Source organism: Macrotis lagotis, chromosome X (genome assembly GCF_037893015.1).
Source record: "Macrotis lagotis isolate mMagLag1 chromosome X, bilby.v1.9.chrom.fasta, whole genome shotgun sequence".
NCBI lineage: Eukaryota > Metazoa > Chordata > Mammalia > Peramelemorphia > Peramelidae > Macrotis > Macrotis lagotis.
Genome location: NC_133666.1, coordinates 47,162,051 through 47,182,519, shown reverse-complemented (window position 1 = coordinate 47,182,519; position 20,469 = coordinate 47,162,051).

Sequence of the window (20,469 nt, the reverse complement as noted above, 5' to 3'; positions counted from 1 at the left end):
GTGGGGGGAGGGGAATAAGTAATCAGATTTCTGATTCATCTGTGTAGGGAACTCCCAGTGTGTAAATTCAGTTTCCTGATACAGAGTGGCACCTCATCTATAACTTCGAGTTTTAGAGAATTGCCCAAGGCAGAGAATGTGGACCTCACTGGCCCAGGGTCACATAGCTCGTATGTTGCAGACAGGACCTGATCGTGAGGTCATTTCTCTAGTCTTGAAACCCTGCTGTCTGTCCATTACAAAGCTCTAATCCCAAAGTGGTATCCCTGTTCCCCAGCATGCTCCAGGGGCAACAAAGGTCAGAGGTAGGAATGCGGTAAGTAATTGGGAAAACAGTCACCATGGAAGCTTGCATCACCAAGGATGCCTGCTGCCTGACCTCTGTGTGGCATGGGCTCTTGGGAGACAAAAAGGGGCTGTTTGCCCAGGAGAGCCCCACCATAAATCATGCCTCCTGATTCTCTGTAGAGCTGTAAGGCATCATTTCACTTGTTGAGCCTGGGTTCCAGAGCATAAAGGGAGGATAATAGCAGCTATGGGGCCTGTTTTTCCCTCACACAGGTTATATGCTTAAGGGTCAGATGAGAGAGAAAATAGAAGCCTGTTGGATTTTATAATCACTTATAGCAATAAAAGCAGCTCTCATTTCTCTAGTATGTTATGGTCATATATTCGGAGCTTCATTTGAGTCCTCCAGAGCATCTCAGTGATATGGGTAACAGAAGTTTTCCATTTTGACAGATGAGGAAACTGAAGTACAGGAAAGTCACATAACTTGCCAAAGTTCACCCAGTTTCTAAGTGGCAGAATTGTAATGGAGTGGGGCTTCCTGATTCCCCTCAACCAACCTCAGCCGGAATCAAAGGGGGAGTTGGTGTCTCTGAATCTTTCAGAAGCTTGGTTGTGAATGGCAGACAAGAAATGGTCTATCTCAAACTGTGGGAGTGACTACAGGCTGGATTTAAAAATTCTTAGTAATCCTAAATTTTTTCTTTAAATTCCCATCCAGAAACTAACCAACAGTGCTAATGACAGTCTCAGCTGATTGGCCAGCCAAGCAGCCAGTGCTCAGGTAGGTGAGACCTTGGGAAAAGTGGCAACCTTCAGTGGGCCCAGGGAGTATCTGATATTGGCTGGCTTTGGGCTGGCTACTGCTGCCCAGGCTCTGAGGTCAACAGTCAGAGAACAGCAACCCCAGAAAGCAGGGCAGCAGAGAGCTCCACTCTTCTCAGTCCTGACCACTTTGTTTCCAGTCAGCAAGCATCTATTAAGCACCAGCTGTGTACCACCCACTGCCCCAAGCCCTGAGGAGACAGAAAAGTGACACAGTCTCTGCCCACAAGGAGCCTAAATTCCATTAGGGGAGGGCTGTAAGATACACAGGCAAATTAATACAAAATAATTGAGCGGCAAAGAGAGCACTAACAAATGGTGGGAGTGAGGGCAGGAGATAGCAACTGACCTGAGCCTGGAAGGAAGTTAAGGATTAGAAAGAGACTGAGGTGAGAAGTAAGGGTACTCTAGATATGGAGGGAATGATCTATGGAAAGGCACAGAGAAAGGAACAAGGAGAAGAGTTTGGTTGGTCAGCTTGTCTTCTGGGATCCCCATTTTAGGAAGAGCTGTCCTGAGAAGGAGCCAGGGCTTGGAAGGTGCCAGTACCATCTTAAAGTTTTTGAAGACCCAATCTAGGAGCCCTGGGGGAAGTGACAAAGAAACAGAAGGAAATTTGTTAGTAGCTTGTGTCATCTGGCAGTAGAATGAGTGGACTCACCTCCTTTGTTACTAGAGGTGAGGTTAAAAGACTGTGCTTGAGTGTGGGTTAGAGGAAGGTGTGACATGGGCTAGATGGCAGGATGAAGAGAGATGTCAGATATAGCTGTTATTTGTCCCTGTCTCACATACAGAGATACCTAGAGCAAGCTTTGGGCAGCCCAGCAGTTTCCCAGGCTCTCCCGCTGGCCTCTGAGGCTGGTCCATTCTCAGTGGCCCCATAGGCATAGGGTTCGTGGCATATGGGGCTGGAAGGGCCTTAGACATCACTTAGTCCAACTTCAGAGAGAGGACGTCCCTCACTCTAGATGCCACATATAGCTGAGCCTGCTCCAAATCAAGTGCTCTGTCTACTCCATGTGTCTTCCTCAGAAAGGGAAGCAGCCAGCTACTTCCTGTGCAAGAAATTCTCCAACACTGCCCACCTTTGGGCAGCCCATGAGCCTAGTCCTATCCTCTGCCCAAGTATCAGTGAGAGACATTTCCTCTTTCCCATGCCTCTGGGCCCCTGGGAGGGTCAGATTAGTAGACTGGGTTTTGCAGGAACTGCTAGGCCAAGATCATTTGAACCAGGCCAGAAACTGTTTGGAGAGTGTTTGACATCTGTCACCAGGCTCACCCCTCTAAGCCATGATACCCAGTGACAAGGAACTCCATAAGGCAGGTTCCACTTCAGAACAACTCTAATTGTTAGGAAATGTTTCCTTCTGTGGCACGGGTGGGGTTGGGGCAAGGAAATCACAGCATCAAGAATTCCACTTCTGCCACTTCCTAGCTGTGTGACCTTGAGGAAATCTGAGCCTTAGTTACTTTCATTGGCAAGTCTGATTCCCTCCATTCCTGTTAGAAATCTCCCTCTCATGGAGCTGAACAAGCAGAATAACCTCTCAATAACTTCATTTCCTTATCATTTGATATTCTGACTGACAGGACCCATTAAGCCACTGCTATCCCTGCTAACTCAGAGAGGCTGGGAAAGTGCCCTTCTTCTTTCCCCCATACCTTCCCCCATTTTTAGCTCCTCCCACCATCCCACAAACATAGCTCCTAAGCCTCCAGATACAGTTATGTCCCAGAGTCCCCCAAATCTGCTGGGCTCCATGTAAACAAATGTGGCTGGTAGCTGGTTGCCACTGCTGCTTGGGCTCGAGCAGGCCGTGTAGCCAGTCCCCAGTTTGGGGTATTTGGACTCCTGGGTACTCAAGGACAACAGAGCCTTAGATGTACTTTAGCCTCCAGCCCAGGCTCCACTAGTGGCTTGGCCAGCCCCCGAGAACATGGGAGCCCAAACTGTTGGCATAAACTAGTTTCAATGGAGGTTAACTGCCCACCCCTGAGGCCTCCAATGCCTGATGGCTCCAAAAGGCTGTAGAGGAGCTCCAGTCGATGCTCTCACAGCCTGGGGGCCCTTGGCCCAGGATCAGTTAAGGACTCCAAATGAACACCTAGGCCACAGGAAATGTATTTAGCTATTTAGCTCTGGGCAGCTAAAAGAGCCAGGATCCCAGCCTGCCTCTTCCATGGGACCACAGTCCCCATGTTTCAAAACGGTCTATTTTTTTTTAACTATTTTTTGTTTCTGGTTTTTGCAAGGTAATGAGGTTAAGTGACTTGCCCAAGGTCACACAGCTAGGTAATCATGAAGTATCTGAGGTCAGATGTGAATTAGGTCCTCCTGACCCAGAGCCGGTGCTCTATCCACTGCACCACCTAGCCACCCAACAGTCAATTTTTTTTGTGAGCTACTTCCCTATTGCTTTTAGAAATAAGAAAAGTTTGCTCAGAGGGTGGGTAGAGAGAAACTAGGTTTCTAGTTCCTCCTCCCTTTCCAATGGATGGTTTGACTGAAATGGCACTCTGCAGACCCCAAGTTTACCTAAATCAAAGGCAGAGAGGGTTTCCATTATCCCCCAGTCTTCTGCCCCCTCTCCATCACTGTTCTTCCCTATTTTCTTGCCTTCATTTGGGCCTATCAGAAACATGGAATATCAGAACTAGAAGAGACTTTAGAACAGAAGATGATGGAACTATCTATCAGGGACCTCGGAGTATGGAACAAAGCAGCTATAGCTGGGAGGACCTTTAGAACACAGAATGTTAGAGGTACATAGGAGTGGAGTGTCATGGAGTGTCAAAGCTGGGAAGGACATTAGAACATGGAATTTCTGAGGGGCAAGGGAGCTTAGAAAAAATCATGTCAAAGCCAGGAGGGACCTTAAAACATCTAATGTCAGAACTTGGAGAACAAGGCTCCCAGAAAGAGAACTGAGTCTGGGCCTAAAGCAGAGATGTGAGCACCAGGATGAAGATGAAAGATCTCAAAGGGAAAGCCAGATTCACACAGAATTGTGGCGCCTCCAAGATCTCTGTCTGAGCAGGAAGCCTCTCTGCTAGGTCTATGAGCAGATCAGGGCATGCTTCCTGTATCAGCTCAGTCAGGACCCTTCCTCTGCTCCCCCAGTGGCTAGCCATCATCCGAACCTTAGAGTCCCTTCAATCAGCTAGCAGAAACTAGGGGTCATCCATCCTCTGAGCTTAGGCCAGCTTTGCTTTCAGGCAGATGCTAACAGATAATTGTCTTATATGCCAGCCTCCCACACCCCCAGGAGATGGGCCTATCTGTATTGGATGAGCCTATACAGTGGACAACACTGTACAACTGATGCCACCAGTCAGAAAGGGAGAAATGGGAGTGTGATGATGTTTTGGCCTGCAAAGAAAGGCAACACTGTGTAATACAAATACTCAAAAAGCTTGGACTCCCAATCCACTTCTCTGCTTCTCCCAATCTCTGTCACCTTGGACAAGTCACTTCTCAGGCCTCCTGTTCCTTTTCTGTTTCATGAATGATCAGGAGGGGGGGACATTCTGTAATGTCCCTTTTAGCTCTGAATCTTGCCATTCTCCCCCCCCCCCCAGGCCCTTTTGCTACTTTGCATGAGCTTCATCTCCTATTTCTGCTTTTTTAACGTCTTGGCCAATGGACTTGGTGATGTTGGACTGGAATGGTACTTCAAAAAATCCCAACTTGAGTATTGCCCTTGTGTAAGCTGGGGCTCTCTTAGCCAATCTCTCCATCCCAGGAAGAAAGCAGGTGGTATTTCCTTGCCCAGCCTGGTGCAGCTCAAGGGGCACTGAGCATTTTGTCAACTCCTTGGACAAAGGAGTTGACAAAATTGCCCGACATGCAGGTCAACCTACCCATATTCAAAAAGAACTGCCTGCTCAGGACCCTAAGTTGCTCCATTTCCCTACTCTAACCCCTCCCACTCCTGCTGTGCATGAAAAGAGTATAAAGATTAGGGAGAGTGTGGGCATGACTGACTCAGAGCTAGGCCTTGAGCACCTATACTCCCAAATTTCCAAGACATGAGTGCAGATGTCACCTTTTAACAGTCCCTTGACCTGAAGGATAGCTCACTTTATTAGGACATCTCCAGCCAGACTGGTCCTTTTGTGACTAGTGAATCTGTCTATGCATCTGCTTAGTGGCCTCCTCCCTTGAGATGGACCCTGATTCCATGGTTTCCATCTCTCTCCCTGAGCTGGAGAATTAGACTTTTCCACATCTGCTTGCTTCTGTGATTTTGACCGAGTCCCTTCACCTCTCTGTAATACATTCTCTTTATCCGTAAAATGAGAATATGGGACTAATGTTCTGAGAGCCATTCCAGCTCTAAATCCCATAATCCTTTGCAAAGTTTCCTGACCCATTCAATTACTTAGGACCTATTGTCTGAAAGGTAGGAAAAACAACCAATTGAGCTGTTTCTGTGCCAGGCCACCTCTGTGCCTCTGGTCCATCTACATCTTCTAGAATCTTACTGATCTTGAACAGAGCAGGTTCAAATTCCATTGTTGTCCAAGAAGTTGACTCCATCACTCTTAACAGCCAACCAGCTATTCGTGGTCTTGATTCTCTCCTCTGTACACGGCATATTCTAATCTGTATTAGTTATCTGGGCTTTGTCTTACTCCTTCCAACTAGATGTGAACTCCTTGAAGGGACGGTGCCCATAGTACTCAGCACAGAGCTAGCTTTTCATTTTGAAGGTGCTATACAGAAGGATGAATGGGAGAAAGGGGATAAGCAGGACTGTAAATGAGAAGATGTGAGAAAAATGAATGGATCCAAATGGTTCAGAGGAAAGCCCAGGTTGATTTCTGAGCAGTCACTTGGTAAGAAGTGAGAAGAGGGAGAGGGTCGAGTTGAGCACTGGCCTTCAAAGAATCTAAACTACTTTAGAAGTCACCTAATCCTTCACCCCTTTATGTCAGAGTTAAGAAAACTGAGCACAGCTCAAAAGCACTATGGGATTGAGGGATCTACTCTCCCATTTACCTGACATTTTCAGTCTCTTGATCCTCTCACAGTGCACCCTGGAAGCCCTCCAAGCTCCATTTTTACAGAGAAGGACTCTGAGACCCAGAGCAGAAAGGGCCACAGTCATCCAAGTTGGCAGCAAAGCCAGTGGCAGGAATTTAGGGTCCCAGCCCCCTCATTCAGGTTTTCTTTCTGGGTGCCAATGAACCTGTCTGATTTTCTCTCCCTCCCCAGTCACATCCCTGAATGAATTGGGTCATGGCCATGACCTGGAGCTAGCAAGTAGTAAAGACCCCCTTTCAGACCTATTCTGAGGGTGACTCAAAATGCTGCCAAAGCATTGGAGAGGGAAATAAGTGTGTCAGCAGTTGGTGGGAAGAGACCCTTCAATCTCCCCATTCCTACTCCATCAAATCCTCCACCACTCCTTTCCTGAAAAAAAACAATCCTTTCCTTCCATGGAGACTTTCCAAACTGGCTTGGCCTGCAGGTAGGAAAGAGCAGTAGTACTGTCCCTTGCAGTTCTCGGGAAGCCCTGACTTCTCCCTAATTGCCCCTGCTCTTTCTATGGACTGAGACAGAGAGGACAAGTAGTCCTCTCAACAAAACCGCCAGACTTGAGGGCTGGTACATTGATGCCTCCTGCCTCGCAGGTCCCACTTCCAGGGAGTGGTGAGCCCAGGCTGGCCTCAGTTTCAGTCAGGGGTGGCCACCTGCCCAGAGAGAATCCTGTGGGCTTCACACTCATGAATTGGCACATGCGTCCAGCTATTTGATGACTGATTCGCATTATTCTCAAGTTCATGTTTCAAAAAGCCATCCTGCACCAGGGGGGACCGAAGCCTTTTGCATTTACTCAATAGATGTCGCTGCCTGTATCTCCCCACTGTACGTGGTTTGCTAAGTGTGAGCAAGTGTGTCTTGCCATGTTGTGGGTTCTGCTTGCATTGATGTGGATCCCAGAAGGTTCCAGTGGAATGATTGCTAAGCAAGCTCCCCTCGGCGAGCGGGAAGAGAGCAGCTTTTCAAGACCAGTGTGTGAACTACATTTGTTAGCAACATATAGCCAACAGAATCTCCCAAACTGCTGACACTTTATGCATGTGGTAATAAAAAAGACCAATAAAGATTGGCTTTGTGTGGGCCTCTGCCAATTGTCTCTGTGGCACGTGTTTGGTTTGTATGTTTGGGCAGAGGGAAGAGGGTGGAAAAGGGAAGCTGAGGCTACATTACAAGAGCATCCGTGTAACAGCCAGACAGCTCTTGGAGCTGGTCAAGTTCAAGCATGAAGCCCCGCTGGGATGACCCTGACAAAGTATTCTGCAACAAATTCAAAAGCCGAAGTCTTCCATGCACTCATTAGCCCTGAGAGTCTTAGGAAATTATTAAGAACTTAAGAATCTGAAGAACAGATACAGTGCCCTTTTAAAGGTAGTACCACCTGTCCCATGTGGGGATGGCACTACCAATTATCAGAAAAGTTTTCCTCACATCAGGCCGAATGGACAGTTTTTAGCGATTTCTACCAATTGTTCATCGGTTCGTAGAATGTTAGAGCCAGAAACAACTTTAGAGACCTGGCCCTAGCCCTTATCTTAGAGAGGAGGCAGCTGAGTTGCAAACAGTGTCCTGCCCAAAGTAGCAAGGGACAGGTTTAGGATGTGAATCTTACAGTAGAACTGGGAGCCCCAAAATAAAGGACTTTCATAATCAGGAGGGAACTTAGAACATAAAATATCAGAGGGAGGGGACATTGGAAAATAGTACATAGGATACTACAACTAGAAGGAAATTTAGAGTATAGAAGAATGTGACAGCTAAATGGGACTTTGACAAATAGACCGTAGATAAAGAAAAGATGCCTAAGAACAAGTGATTAGAAAGCCTTCTCAGAAGAAGGAAAAGAAGGGCTGTTAGGTTGCATAGTAGATAGAGCACCAGCCCTGGAGTCAGGAGTACCTGAGTTCAAATCTGGACTCACTTAAAATTACCTAGCTGTGTGGCCTTGGGCAAGTCACTTAACCCTAAAAATAAAAAAGAAGACATACAACCTGAACCAAGTGAAGCCATCCGAAAACCAATCCGTACAATAACCATAACAATGTACATGGGAAAAAAATTGAAACTGAATCATATGTAGTTATAATAGCCAAGCTTGCTGCAAAAAGAAATGAGAAAATCACTTTTCCCTTGCACAGATGGGAGACTTGGGGGGCGGGGCATGACATCTACTGTCTAACTAACACATTCTATTTATGGTTTCGTCTTGCTTTTGTTATTTCTTTTGATAATTCTTTGCTATAAGGGAAGACATTCTAGGTAGGAAAGGGGTTATATTTGAAAAAGAAAATGACAGAAAAACAATTCTTTTAAGAAAATAGACTATAGAATGTTACAACTAGAAGGAAAATGAGAATGAGGCAGCAAGTTGGTACAGTGGATCAAGTGCTTGGCCTAGAGTCAGGAAGACCTGAGTTTGGATATAGCCTCAGGCACTTAACTAGTCGTGTGACCCTGGGCAAGTCATTTGACTCTGCCTCAGTTTCCTCATCGTTAAAATAAAGATAGGAATAGCACCTGCCTCACAGGGAAATTGTGGGCATCAAATATCTGCAAAGTGCTTTGCAAACCTCAAAGTGCTATAGAAATTCTAGTTCTTAACAAAAATAGAATTTTAGAGCTGGAAAGGGCCTTATAAATCATCTATGTCAACCCCCTTAGCTTTTTTTAAAGAAAGCTTTTATTTATTTTGAGGTTTACAATTTTTCCCCATTCTTGCTTCCCTCCTCCCACCCCTCACAGAAGACATTCTATTACTCTTTCCATTGGTTCCAGGTTATACACTGATATCAGCTGAATGTGATGACAAAGAAACCATATCCTTAAGGAAGAAAAATAAAGCATGATGTAGTAAAATCACATAATAAGAGAACGTTTCTTTTTCCTAATTTGATGGTAATAGTCTTTGGTCTTTGTTCAAGGTCCATAATTCTCTCTCTGGATGCATATGGTATTCTCCATTGCAAATAGCCCCAAATTTTCCCTGGTTGTTGCACTGAAGGGATGAGCAAGTCCTTCAAGGTTTCAACCCACTTCTCTTACAGATAAGGAAATCTCAGCCTACAAAGGGGTCACCCAGGAAGTTAATGGCCCAATGAACAGAATTCAGTTCTCCTACCGCCCATGCTTTTTCCATAGAAGGCCCTAGCACTTCAGCAAAGTGTTGCTGGGAGTAGTGGACTTGGGGAAAAAGTGAGAATTTGATAGTTTTACCTGGGATCCTATGATTTAAATGTGATGATGCTTACATGGAGCAGTGATGAGCTACTCCTTCCCCTCTTAGCTGTAAAATTTTAGTTATGGCCATAAGGGACACCTGCAAACATTGAAAGTTCCTTCTTAGAAGTAAGAAGATGCAGTTGGATTTGCAAACTCCCTGCATTTCCACTTTTAAGGAGGAAAGTCCTACTGAACCTACATTTCTGGCACAACCAAACCACAGTCCTAAATTGACAGCACACACCCAGGATTGGGTGGATAAGCCAACGAGACCCAAATCAATACCTGTGTCCTTCAGTTGCCCTAAAGGGGACATCACCATCAAAGGAATTGGTGATGGCAGGAATGAGACTGATTTGATTGGGAAATGAAAAGCTTGGGCTTGATCCCAAAGGTTCTGTGTTCTAATATCAAGTTCTAGTCTTCTCCTGTAAAGTTCCCCTGATAATTCTAACACCCTTTTGTTTAAGGTCCTTCCCATAACTGACTTTCTCTGTTCTGAGATCCCTCTCAATTCTAATTTCCTATGTTCTAGAGTCTTCTTCATTTTTAACATTATGTGTTAAACAAATGATGACATGGCATTCTCAAAGGTCCTTCCCAGCTCTAACCACCTTGGTTCTGAAGTCCCTCAACAGCCGTTACCATTCGAAGTCCTTTCCAACTCTTGACATTCGATGTTCTTTGTTGAACTATAGTCTCTAAGGTTCCTCCCATTTTTATATTCCCTGGTTCTCTAGCTGCCCTGACATGATTTCCAGGTTACCCTGTAATGATGTAGCCATAAGGAAATGTGTCCAGGCTGAGCCATTCCATCCAACCAGGGCTGCTCAGTAAATACTAATTCAGTCCATTTTATACATTCCTTCTTATGGTTACCTCAAGACTAGAAAGAGGTAATAGAGAGTATGTGTCCAGACTTGGGGGGAGCTTTCAGTCCTTTCAGAAGAAGCCTTTCCCAACACACAGTGTTCTCACTCAAACTTAGGGGAGTCTGAGTACCTGGTCACTGGAGGAAGAAACAGAAGTGAACTCACATGGCAGTCTTGCCAGCCTGTGAAACTTCGAGCTAAATCCCAAAATTAAGTAGACATACGTGACCTAGGGACAGACGTGGCTCTTAAAAATATTAAGGAAACTGGGTCTCATGAAATTGTTTGGGAGTTGTAATCATAAGAGCAGCCAAGGATGTTGCTGCCTGAGACTCTTCCGGGAGACTAAGAGTGGGTCAAAGACGACCATTGTGGTCCTTTTTCTGATAATGCTGACAGACACTGCTTAAATGGGAGGAAAGGATAGAAGGCTGACCAACCATCCAGTCTGCCTAAAGGCAATTGAATTTGCTGCTCATTAAAAATTCCATTTCTATCCCTCCTCCGGGGCTCTGCAAGAAATTACAGGGAAATGTGTTATAGTCTTGGAGGCCCCTCCCTAAGCAGCAAAGCTTGAATGGGGAAGAGTCCTCCTGGTTATGGCAAAGTCCCCAGGATAAGAACTCTGTGTTCTGGTTTGAGGGCCATGTTTCATGCAGTGCTCTAGGTGACATGCAGCTGTCTGGCCTCCAGATGTGGATCTTTCTTCTTTATTTTGTTTATTCTTGGTTGTGTCTGGCTCTTTGTGACCCTGTTTGAGGTTTTCTTGTCAAAGATCCCAGAGTGGTTTGCCATTTCCTTTACCAGTTCATTGTACAGATGAGGAAACTGAGACAAGCCTGGTTTAGTAACTTGCCCAGGGTCACACAGCTAGTAAGAGTCTAAGTACAAATTTGAACTCAAGAAGATGAGTCTTCCTAATGCCAGGTCACCTGACCATTGCACCACTTGACTACCCCTAATTTCTTCATTTGTTTTTGGTCATGTCTAACTTGTCATGACCCTACATGGGGTTTTGGGATGTATTTTTCTTACCTTCATCCAATTTGTGGGGAGCACCTATGTGCAAAGATACTCCAAGGAGGATGGTTGCCCAGAGCCCTGCTTGGATTCTGAATTGAAGGGAATAATTTGAGATTAAACACCAAGGTTGACTTAATGGTTTTTATTTGCTTTCAATTCTATCACTCATACAATATTTCTCCATTATGTTAATGAAGACATCTAAATAGCTTAAGAATTTTCCTACAATCACGCAATAGAAAAGGTTAAATGGGAGATGTCAGAAATAATCCAGAATACAACAAGATAACAATTGTGACTCTTTAAACCATGTATTTACCATCATAGGGTGGACAGGATCTGATTCTCACATTCAGTGCTGGTTACACTTGGTCTGATTTTACTATTAAGCACTAAAGTCAACATGAAAAGCAATAAACTCCTGGCTTTACACAATGAGGCTCCTTTTGCTTTGCAAAATTTTAAACTGTTCTAAACTGGGCTTTAAGCAATAACTGAAGGTGGAAAGATGATAGGGAAGAACTGGCTTCTTCTCTTTACCAAAAAGAAATTCTTCAAATGATGGAATCTTCTGGAAAAGGATGTTATTCCCTAACACTGGAATGATCAGTTGACTTGACTCAAGACCATTCCAACTCTTTGCCTAAACTCCAAAGTGTATTAAAATAAAAATAATAATAATATAAACACCAATTGAAGCCCTGGAAAGAAAAGGGAGCCAAGTGTTGACAGGATCTTATTCAGGAATTGGATATGGGAATTTACTGAGCAGGTTACTGGATTCATCCTCAATCTTGGTGTACACCCATTTGTGAGTCCAGAGACATGTGAACCCACATTTGTTAGTAGGGTAGAAGCAACCAGAACGATCTACCTGCAGGCAATCACACAAATAGGTATCACTGTGAAGCAGCCTGTCTTTATGGTCATATTTTCTCTGATTTGTGCCAAGCCCCACGAAAACTTTAGCATGGTATGAAAACACATCAGCCTTCCAGTGGAAGGGCCAGCTTTTGTCTCATCAGCAGCTGCTGCCCCTGGGACCTCGTCCTCTTCCTTCTGGGTATCATCAGACTCAGCAGCTGCTACCTGGACAACTGGAACTTTCACTCTCAAGGATTCCATTTGCTGGGGGAACTCTTTGACTTCTTTCTCTGCCATCTTCCTTTGACCAAGGACTGCCTTTTCCCCAGCTTCCTCTAGGTTGCTATCAGAGTCATCACTTAGAATTTCAATGATATTACTCATTCTGGAGAATGGGTACAGGATTCTTCTCCCCTTTGCTTTGTTACAAGCTTCTGGATTGTAGGAAATTATAAAGAAGGACATAACATCACTAAAAATACATGAGCGTAATGAATAAGCTGATTGAAACTACTAATGCCACAACCTTTGGGAAAACATGGGATAGGTCATTTTGATTTGTAAAATATTGGAATGTTTCTTATGAAAATTCACCATAATCATCATCGTGAGCTAAAGGTTCAGTTTATTTCCAGATTTTCTAAAATCTCATCCACTGATGTTCAAGGACTAATAAAATTCCATGTGCAATCTGAACCTGAAGACAATCCAAAGACCGAGGTTTTGGTGTATATATGACAGGTTTCACAAGATTCCACAAGAAAAAGTATATGAAAAAAATCCAATTAGGGAACTGAGGTAGCCAAGCAAGACAATTTCCTTTACCTAGCCACAGATGTGAAGAAGTGGCATCCAAAGCCTGTTAAACATAATGCAAGGTGACAGAGAGTTCCTGACTTATCAAATGAAAATGAAAAGTATGTTACTCAAAATTCAGAAAACAAAATAGGTATAAGAGGAACTTGAAAATTCCAAAGGAATTTTTAAAGTGTATACCATTTATGTATCTGTAGTTCTTAGAGCTTAAATCTGCCCTCAGATCTTCAAGAATAGCCTAGTCTCTGTGTGTGTAATCCAAAGGTGGTCGTGGGATTATTGTGCAAGGAGAAAGGAGAATTAAAAAGAAGACTCTATGACACACATATGCCCACCACCCTGCCCCTACAAAGATGGGCAGAACGTGACAGGAGAGCATTGCCTCAAGTCAAATGCTTCCTTTTCCCCTAAGAAATCTGGGGTGTTTGTGGTGAGAAGCAGGGCTCAAGGATAGGGAAGGGTGGTGTCTCATCCCCAACTTATAGAGGTCTACAGGAGTCCTGTGCTGCTGGTTCTTTATGGTTGTACTCACCAAAGTGAAGCTTTCAAAAGCCAATGGATGTTTGCATCAATTATCCAGAAAGAGAACTCTGCCTGAGGAGAAATGAGTTTTGGCACCTGGGTGCCAAGTAGACTTGTGACTCAGAAATGCAAGTCCAGGAGGGAAAAAGTGGGGTAAGTCAGTAGACTTGGCTGTTAGGGTGATGCTTCCTGCAAGTTAGTGTGGCTTTGATTTTGGCATACAGAAAATCCTCTCTTGGAAGGTCTAGACATCTCCCCCATTTACGCTTATCTGAGTGATGGCTGGGGTGCAGGACAGGATGCCTTGGCCTGGTAATGCCCTGTTACTAAAGAAGAGATCATGTGGGCAGTCCCTCAGGGAGGCGGCAGAGACAAGGAGGAATCTGTGCCACGGGTGGGGGATGCTTAGGTGTTATAAAAATGTCAGGTCCAGGGTTCACATACTTGAGGAAGGGGGACAGGTAGTGGGGCTCTGTGAGGGTGTTACCAAGTGGTCACCTCTCCCTTTTAGGTCACCTCATGGCTGGTCACTTAAACTATTTCCATGTAATCCTCCTGAGCTCTAGGGTAATTGAGGATCTTCATTAATTTACAAAATCTCAAATTATGTCTCCATGAATCAGCTAAGCTCAAAATTTCCTCATCAACATATCAGTTATTATATTATCTATCATGTTGTACAGAAACCTCTGCCCCCCGCCATTCTTTCCTTGGACTAGGAGCCAGATGGCCAAACAGTAAAGGCCTTCTGCCTGAGAAGCCTGGGGAAGCACCTTGTATTCAATCCCCAGTTAAAACACACACAAAATGGCTTCAGTGCCCCTGCAGGTTTTTCTGGGGTCCTCCTGTCCTGCCCAGGATAGATGAGGATGAACAATGAGGCCTCCCTTTGTGAGGAGCCCCTCAGAGACTCTGTACCTCAAAGGTTTCCAAGCCAGGAATGGAAGGAGCCTGTTCTGTCCTCTAGGGATAAAGGGAAGCAGGGAGGGCACAGGAAGAGGCAAGGAGAGAGGAGGAAGGAGGGGCAGAGATACACCTAAAGATGGGGGAGGGGATAGCAGGAGGGGGAGGGGCAGAGAAACAGCCAAAAGGAGGGGGTAGGGGAGGAAGGGGGGCAGAGGAAGATCCAGAGGGAGGGGGAGGGGGAGAAGGTGCAGCCATACCCCCACTGGACAAGACCAAGTTAGGACTGGGAAGGGCCTCACAAGGTCAACCAGGAAAGTCTCCATCTTTCACAAGGGAGGCAACTGCAGTTCAAGGATGGGAAACATTGTCCCCCCCTTCACATTTAAATAATTTATGAATTTATAATGTTATAATATAATAAATATAATATAAAATATACAAATTTTAAAATATGATGGATATAAAATATATCAACATCAGATTATACATATAAAATTGGGCCCCTTATTGACCACTCTGTAGCAACCCACCTCCCCAGCCCCCTTCCTGGGGAGACTGAGGCCAAGAGAGCCACCAGGGAGAGGTGGTGCCTGCCTGGGAGGCCGAGGAGCCCCTCACATTTACACTCCAGCTAAAACTGATACAAAATGACTTCAGTGCCCCCAGAGGCTATATCTGGGTCTCTGACCCCCACAGCCCCAAGGCTGTGGCTCACCCCGCCAGAAGTTAGAGAAAGATGAAAAACAGGGCCTACCTGTGTCAGGAGCCCCTCAGAAACTCCCTGCCTCAAATGGTTCTAAGCCCAGAAAGGAAGGAGCCTGCTCTGCCCTCTAGGGTAAAGGGAAGCAGAGAGGCACAGGAGGAGGGGAGGGGGAGGGGCAGGGGCCCCCAGAGGAGGGGGAGGGGGAGCATCACAGGGAGCGGGGAGGGGGGACAAAGGTGCAGCACTGTCCCCATTGGGAAAATGGAGTTAAGTTGGCCTGGGAGCGGCCTCAGTAGGACAAGCAGCAAAGCCTCCATCTTTTCAGGGCAGGAAATTGAGGCCGGGCAAGGGGAGCAGCTTGCTCAAGGTCCAGAATCAGGGAGACCCCATTGTCTGTCAAAGCCCTTCTGTTTACAGAAGAGGAGGGAGGTGTGGAGAGGGCCAGTGGCGACCTTAAGGTCAGTTGGGGCATTACACAGAGGCAAGCCTGAAATCCATTTTGGTAAGAGAGAGACAGAGAGGGCCAGGGCCTGGGGTGGGAGAGCTACAGCTGGACTCTCTACACCTGGGCCAGCCCTCACCCTGGATACCTGGAGCCCTAGTGTGGCTGAGATCAGGGGGATGTGCCCAGGCCTCTGACCTCTCAAAGAGACTTTTGCTGGGCCTGAGGAAAGCCAGGCCTGCTTGCTCCAAAGCCATCACCCCCATCCCACAGCAGAGCCCCGGACATTCAGTTCTTCTAGGATGGATTCCCAATTTACCCAGGTGGCAGCCTCAGGATAGGCCCCGGGCCCCAGCTGCAGCAGGGAAGCAGGCCTGCCCCCAAAGACCTTCCCCATCCTGGGGATGCCTGCAGAATGCTGCATTGCTACAAAGGCTTCTCCAAGCCCTGCTGCCCTGGGCTGCTTTGGGAGCCCCCCACCACCACCACCGCCTGGGAGTAAACAAGAGCACAGTGAGAGTTTGCCACTCTCTTGGGAGCCAGAACCAGGCCTGGGCTTCGCCAGCCATACTGTGACATGGTCCATCACTTTGATGACTTTTTTTTTAATCCTCAGAGACAGGATTTATCTAAATCCTTGGATTAAATACAATGGCTTGTACCTTGTGGCTGATTAATAAATGTTTGTTGACCATTCTTCTTTACCTTTGCCTCTTAGAATCCCTAGCTTCTTTCAATTACATTTATTTTTACATCTTCATTCTTTCCTCTCATCATTCAATTGAGAAACAAGATTAAAAAAAATTCTATTACTAACAAACATAAACAAGTCATATAAATTCTTGCATTGGCCATTGGAAAAGAAAAATGGTCTCAGGCTATGTCTATCACCTATCAAGAGGTGGATATTTTTTTATTTTTCAGTTTTCTGGAATTGTTTTTTTCCTTAAATTTTTATTAAAGATATTATTTGAGTTTTACAGTTTTCCCCCGATCTTGCTTCCCTCCCCCCACCCCCACCCCACAGATAGCACTCCGTCAGTCTTTACTTTGTTTCCATGTTGTACCTCGATTCAAATTGGGTGTGATGAGAGAGAAATCATATCCTTAAAGAGAACAGAATTCTCAGAGGTAACCAGATCAAACCATAAGACATCTGGGGTTTTTTTCCTGAATTAAAGGGAATAGTCCTTGTACTTTGTTCAAACTCCACAGCTCCTTATCTGGATACAGATGGTACTCTCCTTTGAAGACAGCCAAAAATTGCTACCAATTGTTGCGCTGATGGAATGAGCAAGTCCTTCAAGGCTGAACATCACTCCCATGTTGCTGTTAGGGTGTACAGTGTTTTTCTGGTTCTGCTCATCTCACTCAGCATCAGTTCATGTAAATCCCTCCAGGTTTCCCTGAAGTCCCGTCCCTCCTGGTTTCTAATAGAACAATAGTGTTCCATGACATACATATACCACAGTTTGCTAAACCATTCCCCAGTTGAAGGACATTTACTGGATTTCCAATTCTTTGCCACCACAAACAGGGCTGCTATAAATATTTTTGTACAAGTAATGTTTTTACCCTTTTTCCTCATCTCTTCAGGGTATAGACCCAGTAGTGGTATTGCTGGGTCAAAGGGTATGCACATTTTTGTTGCCCTTTGGGCATAGTTCCAAATAGCTCTCCAGAAGGGTTGGATGAGTTCACAGCTCCACCAACAGTGTAATAGTGTCCCAGATTTCCCACATCCCTTCCAACAACGATCATTATCCTTCCTGGTCATACTGGCCAATCTGAGAGGTGTGAGGTGGTACCTCAGCGTAGCTTTAATTTGCATTTCTCTAATACTTAATGATTTGGAGCATTTTTTCATATGGCTATGGATTGCTTTGATCTCCTCATCTGTAAATTGCCTTTGCATATCCTTTGACCATTTGTCAATTGGGGAATGGCTTTTTGTTTTAAAAATAAGACTCAGTTCTCTGTATATTTTAGAAATGAGTCCTTTGTCAGAATCATTAGTTGTAAAGATTGTTTCCCAATTTACTACTTTTCTTTTGATCTTGATTACATTGGTATTATCTGTGCAAAAACTTTTTAATTTAATGTAATCGAAATCATCTAATTGGTTTTTAGTGGTGTTCTCCAACTCTTCCTTAGTCATAAACTGTTCCCCTTTCCATAGATCTGACAGGTAGACTAGTCCTGGATCTTTTAATTTGCTTATAGTATTGTTTTTTATGTCTATGTCCTATAAACATTTGGATCTTATCTTGGTAAAGGCTGTGAGGTGTTGGTCTAATCTAAGTTTCTTCCATATTAACTTCCAATTATCCCAGCAGTTTTCATCAAAGAGGAAGTTTTTATCCAGGTGGCCTGACTCTTTGGTTTTATGAAACAGCAGATTACTATAATCCTCTCATGCTTTTACACCTAATCTATTCCACTGGTCCACCACTCTATTTCTTAGCCAATACCAAACAGTTTTGATGACTGATGCATTATAATATAATTTTAGATCGGGTAGTGCTAAGCCACCTTTGTTTGCATTTTTTTTCATTAAGCTCCTGGCAATTCCTGACTATTTATTTCTCCATATGTATTTACTTACAGTTTTTTCTAGCTCACTAAAGTAATTTTTTGGAATTTTGATTGGTAGGGCAGTAAACAGATAGTTTAGTTTTGGTAGAATTGTCATTTTTATTATATTAGCTCTACCTATCCATGAGCAGTTCATATTTGCCCAGTTATTTAAATCTCATTTATTTTGTGTGAGAAGTGTTTTATAATTTTTTTCAAAAAGATTCTGAGTCTGTCTTGGCAAATAGACTCCCAAGTATTTTACACTGTCTGAGGTTACTTTGAATGGAATTTTTCTTTCTAGCTCTTCCTGCTGTTTCTTGCTAGTCATATATATGAAAGTTGAGGATTTATGGGGGTTTATTTTATAACCTGGAACTTTGCTAAAATTGCTAATTGTTTCCAGTAGTTTTTTAGATGATTTCTTGGGATTCTCTAGGTAGACCATCATGTCATCTGCGAATAGTGAGAGTTTTGTCTCTTCCTTCCCAATTCTAATTCCTTTAATTTCTTTTTCTTCTCTAATTGCTGATGCTAACATTTCTAATACGATATTGAATAGTAGTGGTGATAATGGGCACCCTTGTTTAACCCCTGATCTTATTGGGAATGCCTCAAGCCTCTCCCCATTGAGTATAATGCTTGTTGATGGTTTCAGATAGATACTGCTCATTATTTTAAGGAACAGTCCATTTATTCCTACACTCTCTAGTGTTTTTAATAGGAATGGATGCTGTATTTTGTCAAAAGCTTTTGATATGATCATATGGTTTCTGATAGGTTTGTTATTGATATAATTGAGTATACTAACAGTTTTCCTAATATTGAACCAACCCTGAATTCCTGGAATAAATCCTACTTGATCATAATGTATTATCCTAGTGATGATTTGTTGTATTCGTTTTGCTAAGATTTTATTTAGGATTTTTGCATCTATACTCATCAGGGAAATAGGTCTATAATTTTCTTTCTCTGTTTTAACTCTTCCTGGTTTAGGTAGCAGTACCATATTAGTTTCATAGAAAGAGTTAGGCAGAGTTCCATCTTTCCCTATTTTTCCAAAGAGTTTATATAGGATTGGAACCAATTTTTCCTTAAATGTTTGGTAGAATTCACTTGTGAATCCATCAGGCCCTGGAGATTTTTTTAGGGAGTTCACTAATGGCTTGTTGAATTTCTTTTTCTGAGATAGGGTTGTTCAGGTATTTAATCTCTTCTTCATTTAACCTGGGCAACTTATATTTTTTGTAAATATTCATCCATTTCACTTAGATTATCAAATTTATTGGCATAAAGTCGGGCAAAATAATTTCAAATTATTACTTTAATTTCCTCCTCATTGGTGGTGAGTTCACCTTTTTCATTTATAATACTAGAAATTTGGTTTTCTTCTTTCTTTTTTTTAATCAAATTGACCAGAGGTTTATCAATTTTATTGATTTTTTCATAATACCAACTTTTGGTTTTATTTATTAATTCAATAGTTTTTTTGCTTTCAATTTTATTAATTTCTCCTTTGATTTTTAAAATTTCTAATTTGGTATTTGATTGGGGATTATTGATTTGTTCTTTCTCTAATTTTTTTAGTTGCATGTTTAGTTCATTGATTTCCTCTTTCTCCAATTTATTCATATAAGCATTTAGAGCTATAATATATCCCCTGAGTGTTGCTTTGAATGAATCCCATAGGTTTTGGTATGTTGTTTCATTATTATCATTATCTAGGATAAAATTGTTAATCCTTTCTATAATTTGTTTTTTGGTCCACTCATTTTTTTAAGATGAGGTTATTCAGTTTCCAATTTGCTCTGGGTCTATATCTCCTTGGCCCAGTATTGCATATGACTTTTATTGCATTGTGATCTGAGAAAGATGTATTCACTATTTCTGCATTTCTGCAGTTGATCATTAGGTTTTTATGTCCTAGTACATGGTCAATTTTTGTATAAGTTCCATGTACTGCAGAGAAAAAGGTATATTCCTTCCTATCCCCATTCAGTTTCCTCCAAAAGTCTACCATATCTAATTTTTCTAACAATCTATTTACCTCCCTAATTTCTTTCTTGTTTGTTTTATGATTTGATTTATCTAGATCTGATAGCGGGAGGTTGAGGTCTCCTACTAGTAGAGTTTTGCTGTCTATGTCTTCCTGTTATTCTTTCAGCTTCTCCTCTAAGAATTTGGGTGCTGTCCCACTAGGTGCATATATATTCAATATTGAAATGACTTTATTGTCTATGCTACCTTTTAGGAGGATAAAGTTTCCTTCCTTATCTCTTTTAACGCTATCTATTTTTGCTGCTGCTTTGTCTGAGATAAGGATTGCTACCCCTGCTTTTTTTACTTCAGCTGAAGCAAAATATATTTTGCT